Genomic DNA, 12500 nt, shown 5'->3' with positions numbered 1-12500 from the left:
AATTATGCAACGTTTTGGTCTGTTTTTGACCTTGATGCGATCAAAACCAGTTAAATGATTGTGACAAAAAAAGTCTGATTTTGGTCTTGAAACAATAGAAAAAAATTTTATTATAACATTAAAAATGATTTGAAATTGGTCTGAATTGGGAATAGTACGGGCAAAAACAAATTAAATTCTTATAAATAATAGATGCACATAATAAAATTAAATTGAATGAAAAATATTAAAAATTTTTATTAAGATAAAAGCCCCAATATATGATCATGTACCAGTATATGATCATATATTGAGGCTTTTACCTTAATCATAAAACAAACTAAATTTTTTGACCCGGGATTATTTTTATGAAATTATATGAACATTATTATCGTATTATCAAAGTTATTTAAGTTTTAATTTAAGTATCTGACATTTGATGTGAATATTTGAAATCCGTTTCAATAAAATATCAAGTCAGAAGTAAATATTTCATCGTTACAGTGTATTTCGAGAGGATTTAAATCGAATTTCGACATTAAGTCTACAAGCAAATCTGCGTGAAGTATACATTTTTTAAAGTTTACTTCAGCTTGATTTTACAGGAATCGTAATACGAAACAGAAGGGGTTTTATAAAAGTCAAAGCACTCTAATGAGTGGTATAGTTTTGGTTAGTTTATATAATTTAACGAGTTTGTATTAAGTGTTTCATTAAAACTATTTAAACTTTTTATTTATATATACATTGATATTCATTCCTTTCAACTCATTAACGTAAGTATTGTCGTTATTTTGTAGCAAGTTTACATCTTAATGGGTCATTGAATACACTAAAAAAATAGAAAAGTTAAAAGAGACTGAGAAAAATTAAAACCGCAAAAAATACGTTTTATTTTACTTAGTTTTTCTCTATTTATTCCAAAAAATGAAGACAAACTTCTTTTATATAAAATACAAATGATTAAAGGATCGTATTCTTTCGATGATTAATTCTCTCGGTCCCATTGTTTGCTATTTAAAATTAAAGTTTTCAATAAAATACTTTGTAAGAAACTTTTAAGATGTTGAAGAACTTTAAGAATTACGGATAAGCAAACAAATTTTAAAAAGCTCGTTAAAAGTTCTCAACTATAACAAGATATGGTTTCTTAAACTCATTATTAATATTATCGTTATTATTATTATTTTACTTTTGTATGCATACAATCGTTTTATTTAAAATAAATTATAATTATTATGTGTGTCAAAAATAACAATAACATCAAAGAAAACTTTAATTTTTTTCTACTCTATCCCGGGTCGAAAAATTTAAACTGATTTTAAGCTAAATGATCTGCATTTGAACTTATTGATCTGTATTTGAACTTTAAAAAACATTTTTATCGGTATTTGATCCACTATTAAAATTATTTTTGATCTGTTTTAAGTCTAAATAACCTTTTAGTAAAATAGTTGAGCAGTTATGAATATTTTATGCTTTTTTTAATCTAATAAGACTAAAAAGTTTTAAAAGTTTGATCGGTTTTTAGTCTAATTAATTTGTAGATGGACTTTATGTATTGTTTTCAAATTCAATATGAAATCTTATACTGTTTTTGATCTAAAATTTTCACTTTAAATGTTCGAAGACCAAAAGTCGACTAAGATGGCGACTTATAATTTTTTTGACTCAAAAGTATCTTATTAAAAATTATAATTCGCATTTATTTGAAAATAGTATATTGTTGATCTACAGGCGATGGAAAACCGACTAAAAATTATGGAACGTTTTGGTCTGTTTTTGACCTTGATGCGATCAAAACCAGCTAAATGATTGTGACAAAAAAAGTCTGATTTTGGTCTTGAAACAATAGAAAACAATTTTATTATAACATTAAAAATGATCTGAAATTGGTCTGAATTGGGAATAGTACGGGAAAAAACAGATTAAATTCTTATATAAAATAGATACACATAATAAAATTAAATTGAATGGAAAATATTAAAAATTTTCATTAATCATAAAACAGATTAAATTTTTTGACCCGGGATTCTGTTCCAGGTTACACTAGGCGTATCAAATCATTTCATGAAGTCAATTTGACATTGAGGGTAACATGTCTTCTGGTTTCTTGTCACTGGACTTTGATTCTCAACATTTCCAGCCCGTTGAGCTGTACAAAAATTACCGACGACGTAGAAACTCTGGCTTAAATATCTCTCGTATTTTTGATGCCGTAGATCAGAACAGGTACCGTACAATAGTAGCAGATGTAATAAGTACCACATGAATAGTAGTATTAGTGGATAGCATTATCCATACGAAACGACATTCAAAGTTATACGTATGTTTATCTCTGTCAACGTGTCGTACATAACACTTGACAGGTTAGCGAGTGCGCAGAAATTTGTACGTATATATCCATATCAAGGTTTATGTTTAGTAAAATCAAGTGAATTTGGATTATGTACACTGCTGAGTATGAGAATTTGTAGGGACTATTGAGATGAAAGGTCGGTACGAACAACACCACTTCACTGACTGGTGTTTGTATAAAAGACAGCTAAAAGGATGTGAAGAGACCAACTGTAAAGCCGCCAAAAAGCATAACATGGAAGAAAATTTTTAGAATCCACTTTTAACGGCTGTAGGTTCTTATAAAATCTATGAGTGTACTGGTGATTTTATTGACACCTATATATTGACTTATTTGCTTTTTTAAATCAGCTAGACACGTGTAGAAATATTTTTTACTTCGTTGATTTTGATTTTAAAAAAGATAGAGGATTGTTTGTCGATCAATAAATTCTAGGTTGAATTGGAAACAAAAAATTTGAGAGATTGGTGGAAATTTATAATATCAATATAATTATACTCATTTTATTACTCTTATACTGACACATATTCTTTTATTCCTCTTTTTAAAAACAATCACTAATTAGATTCAATAATTTAAATTATTTATCAACTTAAAAATGAATTGATGATGTGAATTTTATTGAATCCGGTTACCTTGTTAAGACTTCATCTAAATATTGTAAAAGTATATCGTTGTCGTGTTTGAATATATTTATGATTAATAATATTAAAATATTAAAATATGTGGGGTTAGAATTCTATTTCAGATTTATTTAATTAATATAAATTTTAGCATAGAAATCAAATAATTAAATTTTAAAATGTCACTGTTTAAAATGTGTTATTAATTAATGTTTAATCTTATTAAATTTTTACATTTTTACCATTACTGAAAATTTACTTCCACTAAATTTAATTTGTTTCAATTAATTACTCTACTTAAATAAATTACAATACGAAAAAGTACGAGTGAATCCCCCTTGAGTAGTAAGTATGAGTGAATATTTTGATGAAAGTTAATCACTTAGGACAATTAATTTTTATCATTTTATCGTAGTGAATCGACAATTTATGGACTTATTTGTTTTCAATTATCAAGCATGCAAAGAGATGAATGGCTGTTTACCAAATTTATTAAATAAATATAAATTTTAAGAAATTAGAATACAATGGAAATGAATAACGTGTGAACACGCACAATAACACAAAATAGCCAGCCAAGAGTTTAGAATAGAAGTGAAGGCAAAAGGGCAATAGTTGGGTTAAATGACAGGGTGTGCGCTGATATTATTCTTCTTGTAGTATATGATGGCTGGCACTACTGCTATTACTCTCTCATCTCTGGTTTACTTGTAGAATAGTATCTGTGTATGGTTGAAAATATATCCTCCGTGGTGGCAACGTCGGCAATGATTGCATAGTAGTCGCGAGACTTAATGAAACTTTTAAGTGCCGACTATTAATATGGCTTTCGAGAGTAGTCAGAAGAGAGCAGTGTACTAGTACCAGAAGCTGTAGCAAGTAGTCGTAGAGCAAGTACAAGTTTCTATGAGCTTGCAGACCACCATCGGTGAATAAGCATGAGAAATTATAACTTGAGGATCTTCAGTTGCACCACTGATTTTATTAAACGAAATTAATTTTACTTCATGCAGATCCTCGGGTACTTGTTTGAAGGAATTGCGGAATTTTTTCATCATTTAACGAGAACGATGAATTTTTTCTTTTTTTTTTGGCGATCGTGAAACTAATACCCGCGATCCACAAATCATGTGTGAAATAATCGGTCGCTTTTATTGGTTTATCCCTATCCGTGGTACAAGTGTAACCATTCATTTTTTTAGTCAATTTTTATTTTTTTTTAGCTGATGTAAATCCATCGCGGTTTTATGAAACGTCGGTACACTCGACTATATGACATCCGGGATAAAAATCGACAATCGCTAATGATTAGTTGGCTGGGATTGTTGATTTGACCTTGATGCGGGGCTTAAAAATTCGCGACACCCATTTATACAGGATTATATGCATAAATTTACTTTTTTATTTTTTAAATTCGATTCAATGCTGGTCATTAATCTCGGACCAATGTCAACAAACGACAGTTTCCAAACAATATCCCATTTTATTTTTATTTTATTCACAATTTTTTTTCACTTTTAAAATTCTCTAATATGAAACCCTATCAGAAACTTTTTTATAACCATATTAACAGAAAAAAAATTACTTCCAGATCTTCGTTCAAGTCCCCAAGGATCACTTTTAATATATTTTCTGACATAATCGTTTGCATAAACCTTCTTCGTTTTGTAGAAAATACTCGATAAAATAATTTGCGAATACAAAATAACAAATACAAAAAATACTCCCCACTACATATATATATACGAGATATGAAAAACATTTCAGTCGTTTAGCTCGTTATTAATCAAGCTGTCGCTGGAAATAACGAATCCGTCGTATTTTCCCTCGAGAGGGAAATATATAAATTTCATTTTATCAGGTAGGACTTTCTCGTGGGGGTAATGAATTAATTTTAGCGAAGCACTTGCTGTTGTAGCTATAGCTGTAGTACGGCAGCATCAGTTTTATATACAGTAGTCGTAGGTATAAGTGCGCCATATATCCTGTAAGTATGAATGTAGTAGTGTGTGAAAAATAATGGTTTTGAAAAATGACGCGAGCTTATGTGACAGTAGTAGAACTGAAGCTCAGTATTGCAGAACAGACGTCAACCTCCACTAATACAATCTCTCTATATGCCGTATGTTATGCTAGTAGTGCTGGTATATCTAGTACTGAAATGTTTACTATAGGGATAAAGTCAGAAAAACAAACGACATCACCGATGCAGTAAAGTATATAGTTATAAGTTGGACGAGTTAGGAATGGATGTGCAAGAGGGAATAGGTGGAATGAAAAGGGAATTATTGGGTGATGGTTCAGTTTGGTACGAAGGTTACACGAATATACATGGAATGAGGAATCAGGGTAAATAAATACGTGGCGTCCCAACGCAAAACTCATTCTTTCTCTTTCGATTCTGTCTCGCTTTCACTCATGTGCTTTTGCTTCAAAATAGTTTACAACACAAGAGCGGTCGCACCAGCTATGCAGAGAGCCGTGGGGTTGCGATTTTTATTGCTCTCTTGGAAAACAAGTGCGGATACATGGTTCCACGTAATGTGAACACCGTGCGGGCGGGATGACACGATGAAATTCACGACTACTCCAATGTACATCCTATTAAATACTACTACTACGTTCTGTTGAGTAGGCAATGACACGCCCGTACGCTTTAAACTCTCTGTTCTATTCAGTATACGTTGCATTCTATAGCACATACCATTCGTTACTACTTTATATGTGAATCTTCCATCTATATACATATATATATATGTATTATTATTTTTTTTTTTTTTTTTCATGTATTTTATGTATACTTCTATAACAACAGTAGATCCAACTTTTTCTGTTGGTTTCACTCTCCAGTAGTCACGAGTTGTCTCTACAGCATTTTTCTGCACAACATACACTCCGTCTTAGCTACCGATTATTCCCGGGATAAACGGGTTTACTTTTCATTGTTCCTTTTCCGTGTGATCCGTATGACCCGGGTAGGTTAACATATAGCAAAAGTTTAGTTCGACACAGCTGCAATGACTCTTTAACTTCTTCGTGCATTTAACAATCCATCTTGCTGTGAAAAATTGATCAGACGCGTGCCGGTGTCCATGCAAATATATTACTGCGTATATTTTTAATATATTTCCACGGCAGTGTGCATGTATGTGGTTATATATGGATGTGTTTTACTTACTAATGGCGCATACTTCCGTTTTATTCCTCATTTTGTGTTACTCTACTCGTGACGATAAAACTTGGCTCGTTCGAACTTTCCGAGCAGATCAGTACGTGATGGGTAATTTTCACTCACTCTTTCCTATACTACTGAGCACATTTATTGCACGCCTCATAGCGCGAAGCGCGTGAGGTTGTGCTTTATACTCGACTCGTCAAAGTCAAGCAATTTTGTGATCTTTAAATGCCTCTATCACAACCATATTATACTTCTACAATGATATAAGTAGATGTACACCGAAAAAACACTTAAATTAAACCATCTTTTACTTTCTAAAATCATTTCATGATGCTATTTTGAAAAAAATTTTACGTGGACGTCCGGATGTCACCCCATTTTGGATATACCAACGATTAATCCCGAACAAATTGATATTTCAAGACCGGACCTTTTTTATTAGTTTAAGAATTCGATGAACTGGGTCCGTATTTCATATCAGTGGCCTAGTTTACGTATTTTTTTTTTTAATTGAATTTTTATTAAAATTCACTACGGTACAACCGTACAAAGCCAAACGAACTTTTCTGATTTGTCACGTGAAAACTATGGCGCCACTTGATCAAGCTAGATTTTTTTAGACTGCGTGCGCATATGACAAGAAAAAAGAGCGCCGATATTTAAAAAAAAATAAAAAATACTCTGTAAGAAATTACTTAATTATAATTTTTTTTTTAAAATTAATAACACAATTAATTTTTTTCTTAAAAAATGAATGAGCGTTATGAGGCGTGCACTTTTGGATTTTCCAAAATTTTTTAAAATACATTGAGAAATTTAAATTCTTTAAAGGGAAATTGTATTTAAATTTTTTTCTTTTTTTGTACTGCTTTTATCTCTTTCACAATTCTAGCATTGATCGATTGTTAACTCAAATATTATTGGGTCTATCGTAGAAAGGTTTAAAATTGAAATTTTTAACATTTGCGATAGGTTCTATGTGTATACACTATAGACTATAGGCTATAGTCTAAGGAATTTCCGTAATTCTTAGTTTTATTTGCATAAGCTGATGGAAGGATTTGTTGATATTTTATGTTTTATTAATTTTTACATGATTTTTTAGCTTTGGGTGATTTGATGAGTATTGGTTTACAATAAATAAATATTTATTAACATATCTTGAATATAAAATTCCATAAGATCAAGCACATTAATCAATTTCTTACAAAAGATAAAGAAAATAAAATTAATAATAAAATAACGATGGTAATATAATAAGTTACAAAATTCTTTTTTGCTTTCGGTTTTTTTATTCCTTTTCGTGTTACTGTATGTTCTATTTATTGTAATGTTTTTTGAATATTAGTATTATACTTTAAAACTTAAAGCATAGGTTTATCTTCTACTATCTAAACTTCAAGTATCGGAGATGTAAAATATTATTCAACATCCAAGTGACAGAAGCTTATAGATGTAAATGTTAAATTAAACTTGCGAAATATACGCAAAAATAGATCAAATTTTAATGACACGGTGAATAAAGATTTTGACTTTATGTAAAATAAAATTGTTATTTGTACGTGAGTGTAATGACGAATTTATTTATAGGATGATTCAATGATCTCTAGGATGGTACAATGCTCCCTCGGTACTTAGCTGACCGAATATCAGACGTATCTCTATAATATCCCGTGGGCGGGATGATCTAAAAATATACGCGTTCATTTATTTAACGAGACCGCTTAACGTTTAATGAGCTCGATGAGTTAATTATGAGTCAAACGTCAGGGCAATTTGTATTTTAAGTTGCAGCGGACATTTGAAAAGTTGTCTGATATCGTCATCCTTTTATTTAAAATTTATTTTTTAACTTAAATTTGCATTACACGATGTATTTTTTATAATTCATAGACAAAGACTTGGCTTTTCAAAGATGTCAAAAAAAAAAAAAATAAAAAGCCGATGACTTTATAATTATTCTTTTATATCAGTACACCTCGATTATTGTATAACTTATCTTTTATTCAACACGACCTTAATTTCTGATATACAAAGTAAGTACCCTCAAGGAATTTTTTAAAAGATTTTATGAAGCTTGTATACTACAATACATTGTTAATGCTAGTACTCTGAAAACTTCCGGCTAAGTTAATAGTATTGTAGTAGCTCGAATGACTAACGATCGTTCTTTTCCACACTTTCGCATAGTGATACTTAATTTTCCAACAGCCCTAAAACCATATAGCTCTATATAATTTCACTAACATTTGTTTCTCAACATTCTTGTAATAAACATACATCCATTCAGAGCCGTTTTAATTTTCATTAATCATTTCATAACTTGAATCACAGAAAAAAAAAATTATTTTCTACACTATCTTAAGCTGACATTACTTATTTATTACTTTTTACTGTGACTTTTTGACAGTACACTAAAATAAACTTGTCATTTATCTTATAATAATAAATGACCGATCATTTTTTGTTCCTCTTAACCCGTAATTCACTATGACTAATTAATACACAGTTAATGCATTGTATCAAAAGACTATTAACATAAAAATATATATATATATTAACAGAGTTCAATATAGGGGAGAAGGGGATCAAATGAACCATCGGGCAATTGAACCACTATAGACTTAAAAAATCGAAAAAATTGAAAAAAATTGAAAATGTTAAACTCGGATATGATCAAAATTTGAAATCATTGCGATTATTAAATTTTTAAAATTGAGATTTTCTTATTTTTAGGCATGCAAATTTTCTTTTCTGCTGGTGAAAAATTGTATAATAATATTTCAATTTTTGAATTAATTGATAAAGTTTGAATTGTAGTAGTTGTATATACTTATATTTTATAATCCTCAACTTTGTTTATAGTGATAGAAAGGTTTATTTATTTATTACTTACTATTAATTGTTTTAAAATTATATGGGGTTAATTGAACCAGCAGTCCCGGGGACGATTGAACCATATGGAAAAGCATGGGACATGCGCGCGCATCTTGACTCGACGTGAAAAATACTCAGGGAAATAATCTAACAATTTGATAAACTAAATTTATAATGAAAATTATTTTTAAATTGATTTTTAATTTATTAAATATAATATATGTGTATTAAAAATGTGCAACAGTAATATTAGCAAGTAACAACTAATATATTATTTATTAAAAGTTCGGGTTTGAGTTATAAATGTTACATTCGACGCGTTTAGATAAATTAATAATTTTTAAAAATTCACGTTATTTATTAACTAATTTATGTATTGATAATGATAGTAGACTTAATAAACTACCATTCCAAGAAAAAAAAATTAGTAAAACGGTTCACCCTAAAGGCCATCCCTGCAACTTCCCGCTAATTCCATACCTGGACGCTTAAAATTGTACTGACGTTTTTGAGATTTTTGAGCTCAAAATAAAATTTATGTGACATTTTTAGCTTGCTGAGCTCAAAGAGATAGTATTTCTATGCATTTGAGCTCTTCGAGCTCAAAAGTCTGATAGAAGTTTCATAGAATACTACTTTTGGAATTTTCAAACCGCAATAACTTTTGAATGGATCAACTTATTTTCACGCGGTTGGCGACATTCGACGCAGTTTTATCAGCCTCATAACGGATTTTCAGGTTTTAATTGATCGAACCAAAAATTTCGGAGTAATTTCGAAAAATCACTTTTTTTCGGTTTTCTTTCGTTCACGATATCTCTCGAACGAATTAACCTTCTAATTAATTAGTTTTTTTAAGATTTCTCAAAATCTACTGATCCGAATCGGTCCAAATTATACTCAAAATCTAAGTTTGGCCAAGCCCTTTCAAATGGCACCAACCGCGATAAAATCGGATGAGCCGTTCAAAAGTTATAAGCGGTTCACATACTTTCACACACACACACACACACACACACACACACACACACACACACACACACACACACACACACACACACACACAAATACATACAGACATACATACAGCAGGTGGAACATGTCAGTGCCAAAGCGTCAGTAGTGAGGGCTAGTCTCGCACGGCTGATGCCTAACATCGGAGGCCCAATGCAGAGCAGGGAGGCTACTATTGTCATCAGTAGTCACATCAGTGCTCACTTACGGAATATCCATTTGGGCTGATGCACTGAAAACCCAAGAATCATGGAGAAAAGCTGGACCAATATACCGACTGAGTGCCCTACGAGTAGCTAGTGCCTTCCGCACTATATCAGAAGAAGCAGTGTGCGTCATTGCTGGAACCCTACCTCTTAGAGTTCTAGCAGAGGAAAGACGGGCCCTTTACCAACGAAAAAGGTCAACTGCACTGAGCCCGGAAGAACTTAGAATTGAAGAACGGCAGAAGAGCATAGGCCGATGGCAACTACAATGGGATGCTGCAGAGAAGGGTAGGTGGACGCACCGTCTCATACCTCGGGTCGACATTTGGCTTAACCGGAATCACGGTGAGGTCAATTACTATCTTACGCAGATGTTGTCGGGACATGGGTGTTTTCGAGAGTATCTACACCGCTTTAAGCACGATGACTCTTCGGAGTGCCCGTCCTGCCCAGGAGCTGCTGAAGACGCGGAGCACGTCTTCTTTGTATGTCCTCGTTTCGATCCACAGCGTGAAGAACTGGAGAGGATCCTGAACCAGAGAATGCAACCAGATTCACTAGTAGAAGCAATGTTGTCATCAGAAGCTGCCTGGAACGCTACCAACACGTTTGCAACAGAAGTCCTTAAAGACTTGCGTTCCACCGAAAGAAAAAGAGCAAATAGCAGAAGATAGAAGGAAGATAGTTAACACCTTAGCCACCAGAAGGAAGAGCAGTAGCTAGATCCTCCCTTCACGAAGTAATGCCTGACGGCGGTTTCCATGAGGGATTAGAGGAAAGAAGGAAAAGGGGTTTAGGGTTTAGTGGGTAGGGGCGTTAGGGTCGAGTTTTAGTATGACGCTGCGTCGAGTCGTCACATATCCAGGCCAAACAGCTATGCCTGGAATCTGCAAAAAGGATTCCCCCCCTGAAAAAAAAAAAAAAACACACACACACATACAGACACAGTGACAACCTCGCGGGAGTAGTCAGGGAAGCTTCCTATGACCTTCAAACGTCGAGATCTGATGAAAACTAGATTTTTGCAAAACGGGGTGAAAACAATAACTTCCCAATTTTTGAAAATCTTCGATTTTCTTAGCGGAAAGTTAAAAAATTATTATTTAGTTTTAATTCGAATAGTAAAAAATTACTAAACTTTTTTTGGTTCAATTGATCCCCTTCTGCCCTACTTTTACTTTTCAATTATCTGTAAATATTTGTCACAGTCATAATTGTTAGTTTAATTTATATAAACAAATGTTTATGCATAAAGTAAAATAATTCAATATTGTTAATTTTGAAAATAGTTTGACACACAGCCGTTCAATTCATAGTAAAATATTCCGATATTGTAAAAAAATATTTACAAATAAATAAATGAGTCGTGTTGAAGCGGAAAGTGCGTCTATTAATGCGTAGATTTAGTCTCTCTTTTCTACTCTCGACAACTTCAATGATTGTATAAGCTTACTCCAACATATTCGTTTGCTTATATATGTATATACGATTAACACAATCCCCTGGGGGTCAGATAGCATTTCCCTGAGGCGTGTATACATAAACGGTAATATGTGGTCAGGGATATATATCGCTACCACGAGGGACAAAGATCCAAGCAAGTTGAATCGATTGATCCATATCAATCGATTGTTATGTAACAATCAGCAATACAAGACGAACAAGAACAATATATAATAGGCTTATTATCATCATTATGACTAGAACTATTGTTATAATATTGATGTGTTTTTTATCAGTTAAGTCGTTGTATACAAGCATTGTATACATTGCAGAAGTTTCATGAGCAATAAGCGTATTTATTAAAAAAGTTTCCGACTTGAGCTTTTGTATGATTGCGGGCTGAATTGCTCTGTATCAGACACAAGTAGCAAAGAAGATATAAGAGACACAAGACATGAAACAAGAGACGAGAGACGAGACAACGATGAGATATACATCGATTTACAATGGGCGTCAGAGTGGAACGCGCGCACTAGACTCGGTTCAACATTATTGATTCGAATACCTTCAAAACTCGTTACCGATAACGTAACGCGGAAACTTTGAATAAGAATGTCCATGCCGGGGTAACGTTTGCCGCTCAGCACGCTATGGGCAATCGATTTTCCCGCTTATTCATTTATACATGGTATTAAGTTGGGGTAAGGTGCTCTGATATGTATTTGTATGCATATTAGGGAGATAAAAGCGAAGATGCCCAAGTAACAGGTAATAACCCAGCCGTTTGTCGTTCCAAGTGTCAAATAAGCGCATCCAAGTAT

The 12500-nt window shown here is 32.4% G+C and overlaps 1 protein-coding gene across 1 annotated transcript in view; it reads left to right on the top strand.

Annotated features, from left to right (window-relative positions):
* The first annotated feature begins 2096 nt into the window (after nucleotides 1–2096).
* Nucleotides 2097–12500, top strand: part of LOC123275439 (nephrin) — a 221775-nt gene continuing 211371 nt past the window's right edge. The window contains exon 1 of the mRNA XM_044743575.1: nucleotides 2097–2211. The gene's annotated coding sequence lies outside the window, so the exon portion shown is untranslated. The remainder of the gene's footprint in view (nucleotides 2212–12500) is intronic.

The sequence above is a fragment of the Cotesia glomerata genome, linkage group LG1 (assembly GCF_020080835.1).
Source record: "Cotesia glomerata isolate CgM1 linkage group LG1, MPM_Cglom_v2.3, whole genome shotgun sequence".
Taxonomy (NCBI): Eukaryota; Metazoa; Arthropoda; class Insecta; order Hymenoptera; family Braconidae; genus Cotesia; species Cotesia glomerata.
The sequence above is the reverse complement of the archived record's forward strand: the minus strand, read 5'-3'. Positions and strand labels throughout refer to the sequence as shown.